The sequence below is a fragment of the Peromyscus leucopus genome, chromosome 9, assembly GCF_004664715.2.
Source record: "Peromyscus leucopus breed LL Stock chromosome 9, UCI_PerLeu_2.1, whole genome shotgun sequence".
NCBI classification, from domain to species: domain Eukaryota; kingdom Metazoa; phylum Chordata; class Mammalia; order Rodentia; family Cricetidae; genus Peromyscus; species Peromyscus leucopus.
The window spans coordinates 8,119,609-8,133,922 of NC_051070.1; positions in this window are offsets into that span (position 1 = coordinate 8,119,609).

The following is a 14,314-nucleotide window of genomic DNA, read 5'->3' on the forward strand; positions in this document are numbered from 1 at the left end:
TCCTGTTCTCATAAAGGTATAGTAAAAAAGTTATCTTTTAGATCAATCACTGTAGCAGACCATCCCTTAGGTAATAAAGAAGGCAAGGGAATTCCAGGCTGTAAATATTACTTTAAATATTATTTTAATATTACCTCACTCTGTCCTTAAGGAATTCCCAGATGTCTTACCAAATCTGATGACTTTTCATTTTGTTTGCTGTTGGCATAATTTCTCTACCCATGTGATTGTTCCTCACGTTTGGTGCCAAATATTTTTTATCAGTGGCTCAGTGATTGCACCTGATCCATTAACTGGCTCAGCTGCTGACTGTGCCTCTGAAGCTGCTGATGTCTACTTGCTGAGGCTGGGGCTCAGGGAGTCTTCACATACTGCTACAGTTTCAGTCACTTCCATGTAGGGTGGCAAATGTTATTTTAACTTAGTCTCAATATTTTTATTTTACCAATAAGTACTCAGGAATCAGATGCTGGGGTGAAAACCTACTAGCTCAGAGAGGCAGAGAAAGTCACTTGCTGACCCACTTGTTCTGACATCCTCTCAGAAAGAGAGCTATTTCCTATGCAGTCTGAAATAAAAGTCCTCCAACTAGATGTCCCTCCCTTCTACTTCCTGTGCCTTTCTCTCCCTCTGGCCTCCTGACTTCCCCTCACTCCCTTAATTACTTCCACTCAACTGGCTGCTTGCTCTGCCTTTTGACCTATGGTTGATATTATTTAAATTTATTTAAATAATGCAATCTCAGCATTTGCAGCATGATCAAATATCCTGCAACAAAAGAGCTTTCTGCTCTATCAGTCACCTCTCAGCCACTTGATCCACATTCTGTCTTAGGAGTTCCAAGACAGATGGCACGCTCCAACATTCTTTTGTGGAAAGTGTCTGGAAACTTCCATCCTCAGCTCCCTACAAGGGACACTTGGAGAGCAGTGCACCTAGGTGTGTTCCTTTACTAAAGAAAGAAAGACATGGTGAATGGATATTGGGGACCAGTTAGCAGTCTCTGCACACATCTTTTTGATCCACTTGGATTAGTGATTTGCTTGAGGGCAGGGGAAAGCAATTAGCTTAATTTCAGTATTTTTGCATAGAAAGAAAAACAAATCTTTCAGTAACTTGGTAAAACAAACAATGGGTTCCAAATGCGAAGAGTTATGGACCCAGTGTTTTCATTTCTAAGATTAGAGGAGATGTAGATGAGAGCGTGGAAATGCAGAACATGTTTGATGTTGAGTAATGAGATGGATATGTGTGTTCTCAATTCAATAAAGTAGATTTTCTTCATGGTATAGACAGGGGTCAGAGGAGCCCACACACTAGATTACTTTTGGCCAGGGCACCTGGATTCACTTTAATAGAGTAGGTTGACCCCAAATCTTCAAATTCAAAAGGGATTTGTATACAAACAGGAATTCATAATGTGAAATTTCTAGTTTGCTTTCTATAGTTACAATATTTTTATTTTGTTGACTTTCAGTGATAAACAATGTGAAGTATGGAAACATCTTTTAGTCACTATAGAGTCCTTGATGAATAGTCAAAAAACATGAATTGAATAATTTTGGGGACATATTGATTATATAATTATGATGGTGTCTATTTGCCATCTCTGTCACCCAGAAATAAAATCTCTCTGATGATGACAAAGGTGCCTAGAATTCCTGTCTCTCTCAGGCACAGAGATGTTCATTTATGTGCTGATGTTACTTGACTCCATATATTGAACTCTGCCTTTCATATCTTCTTGACGTATCTTAATATTCATTCCCTTTTCTCATAGTCTTTGGCTGTATTTGTGTTCTTTGTTCCTTCTAATTGAGTGAGAAATTTTGTTCTCTTCACGTAACTCCAGAACACCATAAGCAAGGATCTACCACTTGAAAAAGATTCACTAAAGTTTCAAATTTGGAAGACTTCCTGTTGAGTCCTTTTTCCTTCAACCATGGGATTTACACAAAACAAATTCCTGATAAGTCCTCAAGTTTGTGAGTACATACTGCAAATGGATGCCATGAATTCTCTTGGGAGCTAGTTATCAGATATAAAATGATAATAATGATTGAGAAGATGTGTCTGAAAGGAATACACTCATGTGTTCTAGAAATCTTGAGGCAGAAAGTCAGGAAGAACAGAAAGAAAATGGGTGATGGTTTAACACAGCTCACCATGAAGCCAGTTTTCAGGAGTTCTGTTTCTTCTCAGAGAACTCTGGAAAACACTGAAATGTACTCACATTCTCCTTCCTCTAGATCCCTCTTCCTCTTCCTATTCTTCTACTTTACTTTGTCATATCAATCCTTAAAAATAGCTTTAGTTAAAAGTTTGCTGAAGCAATGGTTACTTAAAATGGAGTATTTTGCTGTAAAGTGTTAGTATGAAAATGGGCTGTTTGTTACAACATATCCAATAGGTGGTAGAAACTTGTGGAATGTGCTAAAGCAGCTCCCAAGAAATTTAAAACTAGAGCTTTCTGCACAGAGAAATCATGGCAGTGTTAGTATCACATAGCTGTAATCAAAATATCTGAGAGGATGACTTGGGGGAGGATTTCTTTGACTTGGGGTTTTAAAGTTTTCTGTTCATAACCAATTGCTCCATTACTTCTGTGTGGTATAGCAGAAAACATCATTGTGGAGAATGTAGAGTAGAGCTTCTCATTGCCTGGCAGCCAGGAGGGAGAAAAAGAGGAAGTGCTAGAGACAAGATAAACCTTTCTTAGAGACCTGCTTCCTCTATAAGCCCTACTGTCCATCCTTTCCATCCTTCAGAAGTCTATCCAGTTTTTCACCCCCATTGGACTTATACAGTATTTCATTGTTTCCCAGTCATTTCCCGAGGGCTGGTCACAATGTCTTTTAACTGGCACATGAACTTTGAGGAGATATTTTGCATCTAAATTCTAATGTATTTTCTTGAAAACAGCACAATGATGCTAAATATTTTGTTATTGGCCTTTCTACTAAAGAAAAAATGATGGTAGAGGGAAATATAAAATAGGGAACTAAATGAGGAATTTGAGACTTAACTCAGACAAAGAAACAAACTTGTCTCTGTTGTTAGGTTGAAATCTGACACCAGAAATTTGAACAGAGATCCATTTAAGTGGAGCATTCTTTATGATATAGTTCACTGGAGCACTGTAAAGTTCATCTACTATTTATACTGGTGCCATCACTTTAAGATAGGTTCTTTCTCCCTCTTATCCTTCTGAAAATTTCATCTATAAAGATTTAAAAACAAAGCATCTTGCCTGAAAATCGTCAACTAATTATTCATGAGGTCTAATAATCAATAAAGAGTGAATGTTGTAACACTCTGTGACTTCCAGTGGCCATTCAAATATATGGATCAATTAAATAAGAAAATGAATGAAAGACATAAGAAAGACTATAAGGATCTTATACCTCATCATTTTGAACACTGTAAGTGAGTAATTTTCAACATAGTGAAAGGAGTTGATTAGTAAAAAGCAAAGAGGAAGCATTCATCACTTATTTCTATGTAGGGAGCTGTTTTAAAAGATAAAGTTTAAAAAATTATTTTTTGATGATAGCAATATTTAATTTCTAACACCCTACACTCATACCTTATCCAGAAAATTATCAAGGAAGCAAGCTTTGAATGAGATACAACCATACCTAAGTTCATTTTCTGATATTTGTTAAAAGTAACCACAGGTGAGAGAATTTGAGAAATTCTGTAGTTGACCTTTTTATTATTAAACTGTTTTTTGATTTTGAAACCATCTTTCCAAGCCTCAGGGTCAACAATACAGTAACAGTAGATCAAGAGATATAAATACTAGAACCACTTTGAATTTCAATTATAAATGTGTCTTGTAGATGTATAGGATAGAGAGGCAAATCCTGAAGTTCAGAATGACTAAATATTTTTTGAATGATTATGTTTGGGATACAACCGTCAGGCTTATTTAAATGTATTTCTGAGTTTATTATATATATATATATATATATATATATATATATATATACACACACACACATTTATATATAGACAGACAGACAGACAGATAGACAGATAGATAAACAAAGGAAAAGACCCCACAATATTAAATGAGAGTGGGGAGTGACATGTACAGAAAGAGGGAGAAAACAGAAAGGTGTATCATGTTTACTGCTGCTTGTTCAGAGAAGAATTGCCAGAACCATCGTGTTACAAGAAAGCTTCAGCAAAGGTCAGTTTGGGAAAGTTTGGCAAGACAAATGGTGGGGAGAAATTGCTGTGAAGATATTCTTTTCTAGGGAAGAACATTCATGGTTTCAAGAGACAGACATTTATCAGACTGTGATTACTCCAAACCACAGAAGAGGCACACACACACACACACACACACACACACACACACAATCTGCAGGGAACTATGACCACACCTAACAGTGACTTTGAAATCTTCAAAAATATGACAGGATCCCACAATGGCGATTCCACATGGACTATTATAAAACCATTAAGCTGATTAACACCACCAAAAGATCGACTTAGGACTACAAACTGCTTAGGACAATTTTGAGATCGGTAGCTGAGATGATCCAGCCTGACAGACTACTTGAACAAGGACTTGAAACAAGCCCTGCAGTTTCTCATTATGCAGCGGCTGGACAAATGATATAGGACTTGACAATTAACCCACAAATTTTCTTTTCAGGATCCTCTAAAGATGGAAATAATTTTAAGAAAACGATGCCCACATTCCCAAGAGGTGGGATGGGAGGTTTTTGGTCATTTAATGAGTTATGGATATTGTCATTGTTTATGATGGTTCATTACAAGTTGTTAATTGTTAATGGTCAGGAAAAAAGCTGTCCATGGAGATTAGATTCAGAGGTTTTGTTTAAAAAATAAAGAAAAAAGAGAAAAGAATATAGATATGAGATAAATCACTGAATCTATTCTGAGAAAAAAGAAAGAATAACAGGATAAATGGGTAGATCACTGAATCTACACTAAAAAGAAAAAGAGGAAGATATAAAAATGACAAAAGGTAGATTACTGAATCTATTATGAAAATAAAAAATACTTTAAAAAGGAATTACTTGATTTTTGTCTGAATTTGTCAAATGTTACTGGAATGGACATTGTTATATATTAATGGAGATTTTTTCTGAATCTGTCAAATGTTAATGGACTAGACATCATTAATGTAATCTTGACTGTGTATATTAAATATACTTATTGGACATAATTTTTCTTGTATTAGTTATAAGCTTTTTTAATTTTAGAAAAAGGGGGGGAAATATAGTAGTATTGTGTTCCCCAAAATATTGTGCACCTTAATAAATTTATAAATAAATGTATATATACATATATCAATAATTTTATTTTTGTTTGTGAACTATTTAGAGAACAAAATCCACCATGCAGAAGGAGCCCTCCATGCTCTGGGTTGGCCTAGAGACTCCCAGAGCATTATAGTCTATTGCTGAACTGATGTTGACCTTGATAACTGCCTAGGGAAGGAAGGTAAGTCTTTATTGCTAAGGATACTTAGGCTCTTTCAGAATGCAAGGAATAACTTGCTCAGTGTATCTTAGTTTAAAAGAGTGAGTGGATCTCAAAGTGTAGATTATGGTGAGTAGAATTTTTCTACCATATTAATTAACAGACATTTGATAAGACATGGTTTCTGTTTGTATTTTAGTCCCTGATCTGATTCTTATCAATTAGAACCATAAGATGTCTATAGATAAAAACATAACTTCCTGGGAAGGGATGGCAAATTGTGAATTGGTGTGGGAAGACTGTTGCCTGGGAATAGCGTGTCTAGGAGGCATGTGCAGAGATCTCATGATGCAAAAGCAGGATGGAGACAAAGAATCCTATGTCAGATTAATATGCATGAAGGCAGACAAGGGGGTGTGCTGTGTAGGTAAAATAACAGGTAAAATGTCACTGGACTGAATGATTGGCAGCCATGATCCAGCACAGTTATAATGACATGGATCATATAAGCAGGGCAGATTTCACAGGGTATTATAGTGATATACTGTGTACTCTAATAAACTTGCCTGGGGATCAGAGAACAGAACAGTCACTAGATTAGACATAGAGGCCAGATAGTGGTGGCACACACCCTGAATCTTATCACTTGGGAGGCAGAGATCCTTCTGGATATCTGTGTGTTCAAGGCCACACTGGAAACAGAGCCAGGCAGTGGTGGCACACATCTTTAATCCCAGTACTAGGAAGCACACATGCCCTTAATCCCAGGAAGTTACATGGCTGGGTGGAGAAAGGTATATAAGTGTAAGGAAACAGGAACTAAGGCAATTCAGCTGAGACCCTTTTGGGTGAGGGTTCAGAGACTTTCAGTCTGAGGAAACAAGATCGGCTGAGGAGTTGGTGAGGTGAGGTTGGCTGTGGCTGCTTCTCTGATCTTTCACCTTTCACCCCACTATCTGACTCTGGGTTTTTTATTATAAGACCATCTAAGATTTGAACAATAGGTTATGGTGCAGGTAATATTATTAGCACCAACCTACAGTGAAATTAACTTATGCACGTAGATTTGTGAGATATGTACTCATCTCCTTTCCAGCTATTTGTACCATTTAAATTTTTGGTGAAATGTTTCCCAGTGTTGGGATATGGTTTTTTAAGAAGAGAGAATTTGCTTCTTTAACAAGATGCATCCACAGATTTTCAAACACTTCCAGAGATAAAGGTAGGAAGGGCTGCCACGGCCCATTGCAAAGAGCACAGATCAAGTAGTGGGAAAACAAGTTGAGATGGGCTCTCTGTTAGCTAGAAGTAGGTCTCTTCTATTGAGAATCCAACTCTTCCTCAGATCATTCTTCACCAAAGAATTTCAGTGATTTCTGCTAAGATGTTAGCTTTTCTGACTCTCACTGGATATTGAAACTATCATCCATGGCAAAGAAATGCATCTGCAACAAAGAAATGTACCTGTGAGTCAGAGACATAATCTTCAAGGGCAAATTCCCAATAGTACATACGCAACAAATCTCTTTCTTCTGTGTCAGAGGCTGGTGCAGACCTTGTCTTTGCCATTGTAGACTCTATAGGGAGGATCACTTCTCTCCAGGATTATCCCAGGGAAGGGTATTATGACAGATTGAAGCTTTCAATCTTTAGCTCATTTGCTGACATTTCTCCACAGGGTCTTTTAGTAATTGTCAACTCAGACCTTGAGAAACATACACATCCCATCTGTCTTTCTTTCTGGCCTTGTTTGGCCTTTGAGAACACTGTTTATGGATGGAGTGATTTCTCAAAGCTAATGATAGGACTTAGGATGTGACTTGATTTCTTCTTTGTTTTGGGTTAGGAAGGAAAGATTAAAATCATCCTGCCTCTTCTCTTTCTAAAGAAACAGCTCTAACAGGAATGATTTATATAATATAAACTTCACTCATTTGATGTGTACAATTCAGGGTTTTGTGTGCAGCCATGGAATTTTGCAATAATAATCATTATAATAATTTTCTTATCTTTCATCAGCTTCAAAAACAAGGCAAAGCAAAGCAAAGCACACCTCTCATACCCATCAACACTAACTTAGGCTCATCGTTGTGGCTCATAGCTTTATTCCTTGCATCCAGGAAGCACAGGCAGGCAGATCTTCATGAGTTCATGGCCATGCAACACTACATAATAAGATCCTGTCTCAAAAAACAAAACAAACAAAAACTGTTAACAGTATGTTTCAAGGTCCTATGAACCTGTAACACACTTTGTGTACATAGATTTGCTGGTTCTAGACATTTCATAAAAATGAAATCACATAATATATGACCATTTTTAATTGACTTATTTGGCATGGTCATTCACCGCTCATCCACAGTGTAGCATGTATTTGTACTCCAATACTTTCTGTTGTCAAATAGTATCTATATAGTATTATGAATGTATTTTCCTTGTGTATATAAGTCAGAATGGAGCAGCTATGACATTCAGCTGCTAGGTCTTCAGCGATGTAGCTGAAGAATTGTAGCACCCTGCTTTCTCGAATGGATATACCATTTTCTCTTCTCAGATTTCATGACCCTAATTTTTTTCCATGTTTGCCAACATTTGTTGTTTTCTACCCTTTATGTAAGTGGACTCTTTTGTTTCCCAATTGCCTTGTAGTGGACATTCTGAGGCTCTTGTCCTTGGCTTACCTGACATTTGTATATATCCTTTGGAGAAAAGTAAGTGGACATTTGTCCATATTTTACTTAGTTACATATATTATTATTAAGCTGTAAGAGTAAAATGTTCTGAATGTATGTCCTTCATTCAATCTGGTATTTTCAAATTCTCCTTCCATTCACTCTCTTTACAGTGTCTTTTGAAACACAAAATGTTTGAAATTTCACTTCTGGGGAAATTCCATGTTTTCACTTTATGTTTTTGGTTTTGTGCAAGAAACCATTATTACTGAAAGATGATAATTTCTGAAGATTTATTACATTTTCCATTGAAAATTTTATAATTGTATCTATTTTATTTAGAACTGTGATCCATTTTCAGCTAATTTTTGCAAGTGGTGTGAAGTAGTAATAGATTTCTGATCTTAAAATTCTACTCTATTGATAGTGTACATGCATTCATTTTTTGTTACTTTTTTATTTAAAAATTTATAATATTTACATAAATAAAAAATTTATAATATAATTTTCCTCAACGTAGTCTAGAAAGTTAAGTAACACACACACACACACACACACACACACACACACACACACACACCTCCTGGGAATGGGGTCAGCCCTGGAGTGTTGTTGACATACTCAGTGACTCCTTCTCATTGGAGAAATCTGATTTTGCTTTTGTTGGCATGTGTCAATTACAAATAGCTTTTCTGTTAGGATTGAGACCCTGTCTGTACTTCCCCCTCATTGCCGGGACCCCATCTGGTGTGTATACAGCTTTTTGGTTAGGGTTGAAACCCTGTGTCCTTCCCCTCATTGCTGGGTCCTCCTCCAGCATGTATTCTTTGCCAGCACCACAGTGCCTTGGTTTTGTCTCTGCTGTAAATTTTAAAGTCAAGTAGAGAGGATCTTCCAAATTTGTTCTCTTTTTAAGACTGTTTGTTTATTCTGAGTCTCTTGTATTTGCATATGAATTTTATGACTCTCTTGTTATTTTCTCCAAAAATGCCAGCTGGGATTTTGATAGAGAATAAATTGGATATGTAGATGAATTCAAATATGATTGCCATTTAAACATCATTAAGTCTTCTGATGCAAAGATGTGGAATTTCTTTCCATTTATTTTGATGTATTTTTTTAAAATATAGTTTTGTATTTAAGGTTTTTTTAAATATGTGAGTTTTGGTCTTTTTGATGGATTGTATTTGAATTTCTTTTCCTTATTTTCCCCTTTGCATGGCCAATTGCTAATATATGAAGATATAATTGTCTTTTGTTCTTAAACAGAGTTCTAATCTTATATCAGAGCCTTATTTATTGAATGTATTTATTAGTTTTATTATTTTATAATTCTTACATGAATATAAATTCATATTATGCTCATTATAGAGGTGGCATTATTCCAACCTTGTAAATTGTGAAGTCTTTTGTTTCTTTTGGTGGCCATGATGCCTATTTCTTTTTTTAATTATGAGAATCTCAAATACAATGTTTAATAATAGCATAGATACCACATTTCCTTGCCTGGACACTTTCAGTCATAATAACCAACAACCAAGTATAATGCCACATGAATGTATGTATGCATTTTGTGTTTATGTGTGTAGGTATATATATATATATATATATATATATATATATATATATATATATATATACATGTGTATATATGTATGTGTGTGCATGTGCTCTTTATATTGAGGTGTTTTTCTTTAATACAGCACTCTTGAATATTAATTTCTTTTCACAGTAATTGGTACTTATTTCTTGTTGTTATTCTTTGGGTAACATGTGGGTGCATGAATCTTTGACTGGAACTCATATCTCTGGCTACTATTGTCTCCCGAGGAGTTATGGAGCAGTCTATCAGGATGCAATGACAGCGTCAGCCAACTGCCAAATCTATGTGGGTTTGCTCTTCCACCCCGGTGGCTGTGGGAAGTGCTGCATAATCAGAGTTCTCTGGAGATGTTTCCTCCCAGGCTGCATTGAGGGAGCTGTCTATAATCCAGATGCCACTGCTTCACATGCTTCTAAGGCCTCTAAGATTTGGATAAATAAATGTATACACCTCCGTTTATTTGACCAAACTTACAGGTGTCTCTCCTTAGCAAAGATGCCCTATATACTTCACACCACCATTCTGGAAGCATTCCCTTTTTAACCTTTGTCTGGAGTTTGCCATCACTAGAAGTCCTTAGGACAGACTTTGCTAAATACATGAAAATAATATTTCTCTAGGCTAATAAACATTCTCTGACTTTAGATTTATGACCAAGAAAGACTGCTCAAGTTTTATTGAACAAAGATGCATATTAGCCATGAGATACCTGAATCAAAGTGAAAGAAAATCTCATAGATGAATTTTAGATAGTTTATGAGATGCAGCTGTAATATTTTTCACAGATTTGGTAAGTAAAACTATGTATTTTCATCATTCTTCTACTAGAAATTTGTAACTACCATCTGTGCTCACATGGCATTCCTTCTGCACAATGCTTCTCCAGACTGCCCCGTCCCCAGTCAGTTGTGAATGGAAGGGGATCATGTTCCAGTGCTCCTCAGAAGGGACTAAAGCTTGGCAAGCACACTAAGTCTAGTAAACTACTTTCCTATCACAGATGTTTTCAAAATGTCATGGTTCTCAGGTTGCATTTCACTCCAAGATCACTTTAGATGTGGAACATTTGCAAATGTATAGACTCAGAAAAAAGGCAACTGGAGTGTAAAATTAACACTATGATCATCGGTATTTGGTGATTTCCATTTTCAGAGAAGCAGAGCGAAGTGTTAATCTCCTTGCTGTGGCAGGGATAAAATGATGGACGCAATTTATGGAAGAAAGCTTTATTTGAGTTTAAGAGTTTTCCAGTCTATACTGGTAGAGGAGCAAGACAATAGGCTTCAGGCAACAGGAGGCAGACGTGGTAGCAGGAGCAGGAAGCCAAGGAAGCAGTCAGGAAGTAAGAAGTATCACAGTCGCTAAATTCTCAAAGCATGCCTCCAGGGACACACTTCCTCTCAAATGGTGACACATCCTAAATCTATCCAAATATTGACCCCAACTGGGGACCAAGTATTCAAATGCTTGGGACTATGAGAGATACCTCATTCAAACCACTGCAGTGAGCTCACTAATTATGAAAAGACAAAAACAAAAGAAAACAAAAGCCTCAACAAAAAGCAAACAACAAAGCAAGCCGTTCACATGCCATCCTTACTGTCACTTGCTGGGCTTCTTTTTCGTGGGTTACTGTGGTCGTTCCAGGTAGAATAAGACACCTCTCTTCCTTGTTCCCTTTAAGGAAGAACTAATTTAGCAACATAATCATAATGAGTAAAACCTAGTTTATAAAGATTTTCATGACAACATTGTTTATGGCAGATTATTAAATATTTAATGTTTCTGAAAAGGAGATTGACTCAATAAACTATGTAACATTCATAGGAAGAGTTTTATACAATACAATTATTTTTGAAATTGTATTTATTGATCTAGAAAGGATTCAAGATATACTATAAAATTATATATATATGGATTAAACAACAAGCAGAATCATTACATATTTGAATAGTTGTGTAAATACATAATCATTATATCCTTCTCTCTATGTCTTGTATATAAACCATCAAATTATTCCCCTAATACCAAACTTTCTCTAGTGAGTCTGTGTAACACAAGTTGCTAAATGGTCTTATTAATAAAAAACCTAGATCCAGATATTGGGGTAAATTCTGAAAGATCAGAGAGAAAGAATAAGCCACAGTCAACCTCACCTCGCCAACTCCTCAGCTGATCCTGTTTCCTCAGACTGAAAAGCCTCTGAGTACTCACCCGAAAGGGTCTTAGCTGAACTGCCACTAAAAGCCTCTGGTTCCTGGTCCTCATGCCTTATATAACTTTCTGCTTCCTGCCATCACTTCCTGAGATTAAAGTCATGTGTACTTCCAAAGCAAAGACATGAGATCTCAAGTGCTGGGATTAAAGGTGTGTGCTACCACACCTGGCTCTGTTCCCAGTGTGGCCTTGAACTCACAGAGATCCAGATGCATCTCTGCCTCCCAAGTGATAAGATTAAGGGTGTGTGCCACCACTGTCTGGCCTCTATGTCTAATCTAGTGGCTGTTCGGTTCTCTGATTCCCAGGAATCCTTTATTAGGGTACACAAGGGTAGATTATTGAATCTACTTTGAAAAAAGGAGAGAATATGTATATGATAAGATAAAAAGGTAGATTATTAAATCTACTCTAAAAAGATATATAGGATAAGATAAAAGGTAGATTATTGAATCTACTCTGAAAAGAAAAAAAGGGAAGATATAGAAATGATAAAATATAAGGTAGATTATAGAATCTACTCTGAAAGAAAGAAGAGACAATACAGATATGATAAGGTAAAAAGGTAGATTATTGAATATACTTTTAAAAAGGAACTACTTATTTTAAATATTTTACATTGGATTGGATTTTCGTATTGGGCTCACCAAGATAGAATAAATAATAAAGGTTTTTTTTGTCTGAATTTGTCAAATGTTAATGGACTAGACACTACTATTGTAATTCTTGACTGTATATATTGTATATACTTATTGTATTTATTGTGTATAGTTTTTCTTATATTAGTTATAACCTTCTTTTATTATTCTACACAAAAAAGGGAAAATGTGGGTGATACATTGTGTACCCTAATAAAGCTTTCCTGGGGATCAGAGAACAGAACAGCTATTATATTAGACATAGAGGCCGGGCAGTGTTGGCACACACACCTTTAGTTCTATCACTGGGGAGGCAAAAATCTGTCTGGATCTCTGTAAATTCAAGGTCACACTGAGTCAAACATGGTAGCACACACCTTTAATCCCAGCACTTGAGATCTCATGTCTTTGCTTTGGAAGGACATATGCCTTTAATTCTAGGACATAATGGTAGTAAGCAGAAAGGTATATAAGGCATGAGGACCAGGAACCAGAGGCTTTTAGTGGCAGTTCAGCTAAGACCCTTTAGGGTGAGGACTCAGAGGCTTTTCAGTCTGAGAAAACAGGATTGGCTGAAGAGTTGGCAAGGTGAGGTTGGCTATGGCTTGTTCTGTCTCTCTGATCCCCAGGAAAGCTTTATTAGGGTGCACAATATATCACCCAGAAGTCTGCATCTTCTAAATGTTCCATATCTCCCAAACAGTACCACTAACTGGGACCCAAATGTTCAAATACCTGAACCTAAGCAAGTACTTTCTTATTTAAGCCACAACAAATGCCAATAACCCTTATTGTTTTTCCTGTCTCCAGGACACCTTTAGTCAACAACTGTGTGAAGGTATCCCACACCCAACACAGGATTTTTATTTGACAAATTATGGTTTCTAGGAAGAGCATAATCTCCTGGATAGGATAAATCCAATTAAACTTGTGTGCATGTAACGAGTATTGTTTACAGATACCTATTAATTTCAGTTCACCATATTTGATGGAAGTCTCAGATTCTCTTTGAAAATAATTTATAATGGGGGAAACTGAAATTATACATGAGCCAAATTCATGCCATTCTTTGGTGTGAGCTGTGACTCAGGCACATGCCCCACGTTCACAAGCTAGGCATAGGAGCTGTGACTCAGGCCTCCATCTGTGTATTTTCTGAATGATGCAGGCATTTATTTGCACTGCTGCCTGGTACTCTAAATTCTGCATTAGGCTCCGTACTACAGAAACCTAGAAAATGAGTTTCTCTAGTCCACCTTCCTATTCTGTAATAAACTACCAGAGGTGGCAACATTCGTTTATGCCTATGCAAAAGTGTCTGTCAGGAAACTCCATGAGAAGGGAAAACACTGTTAAACCAACATACATAACTTTATCATCGACTACCATGTTCTTTGGTGTTTAGTCGTTCCAAGTGACCAATCAAAGTGTTATTTCTCTCTGAATATCATGATCTGCCACAGCTGAATTAGGAAGACAATTGATCTTAATTCATGAAAACTATTTAGAATCAAAAAGATCATTGACTAAATATTTAATATGATAGCATATTGTCCTCCCATTAAATAAAAACTGGGCATTTTTCTATCTATTCTTCATTTTACACATGAAAAGATTATTATACTCAATCTCATTCAAAAAAAGTCCTACTCCTATGAGTGATAAAGAAATTGGAACTTTAAACATATTCATGGAGCTGTAACTAAAATCATTTGTATGTAATA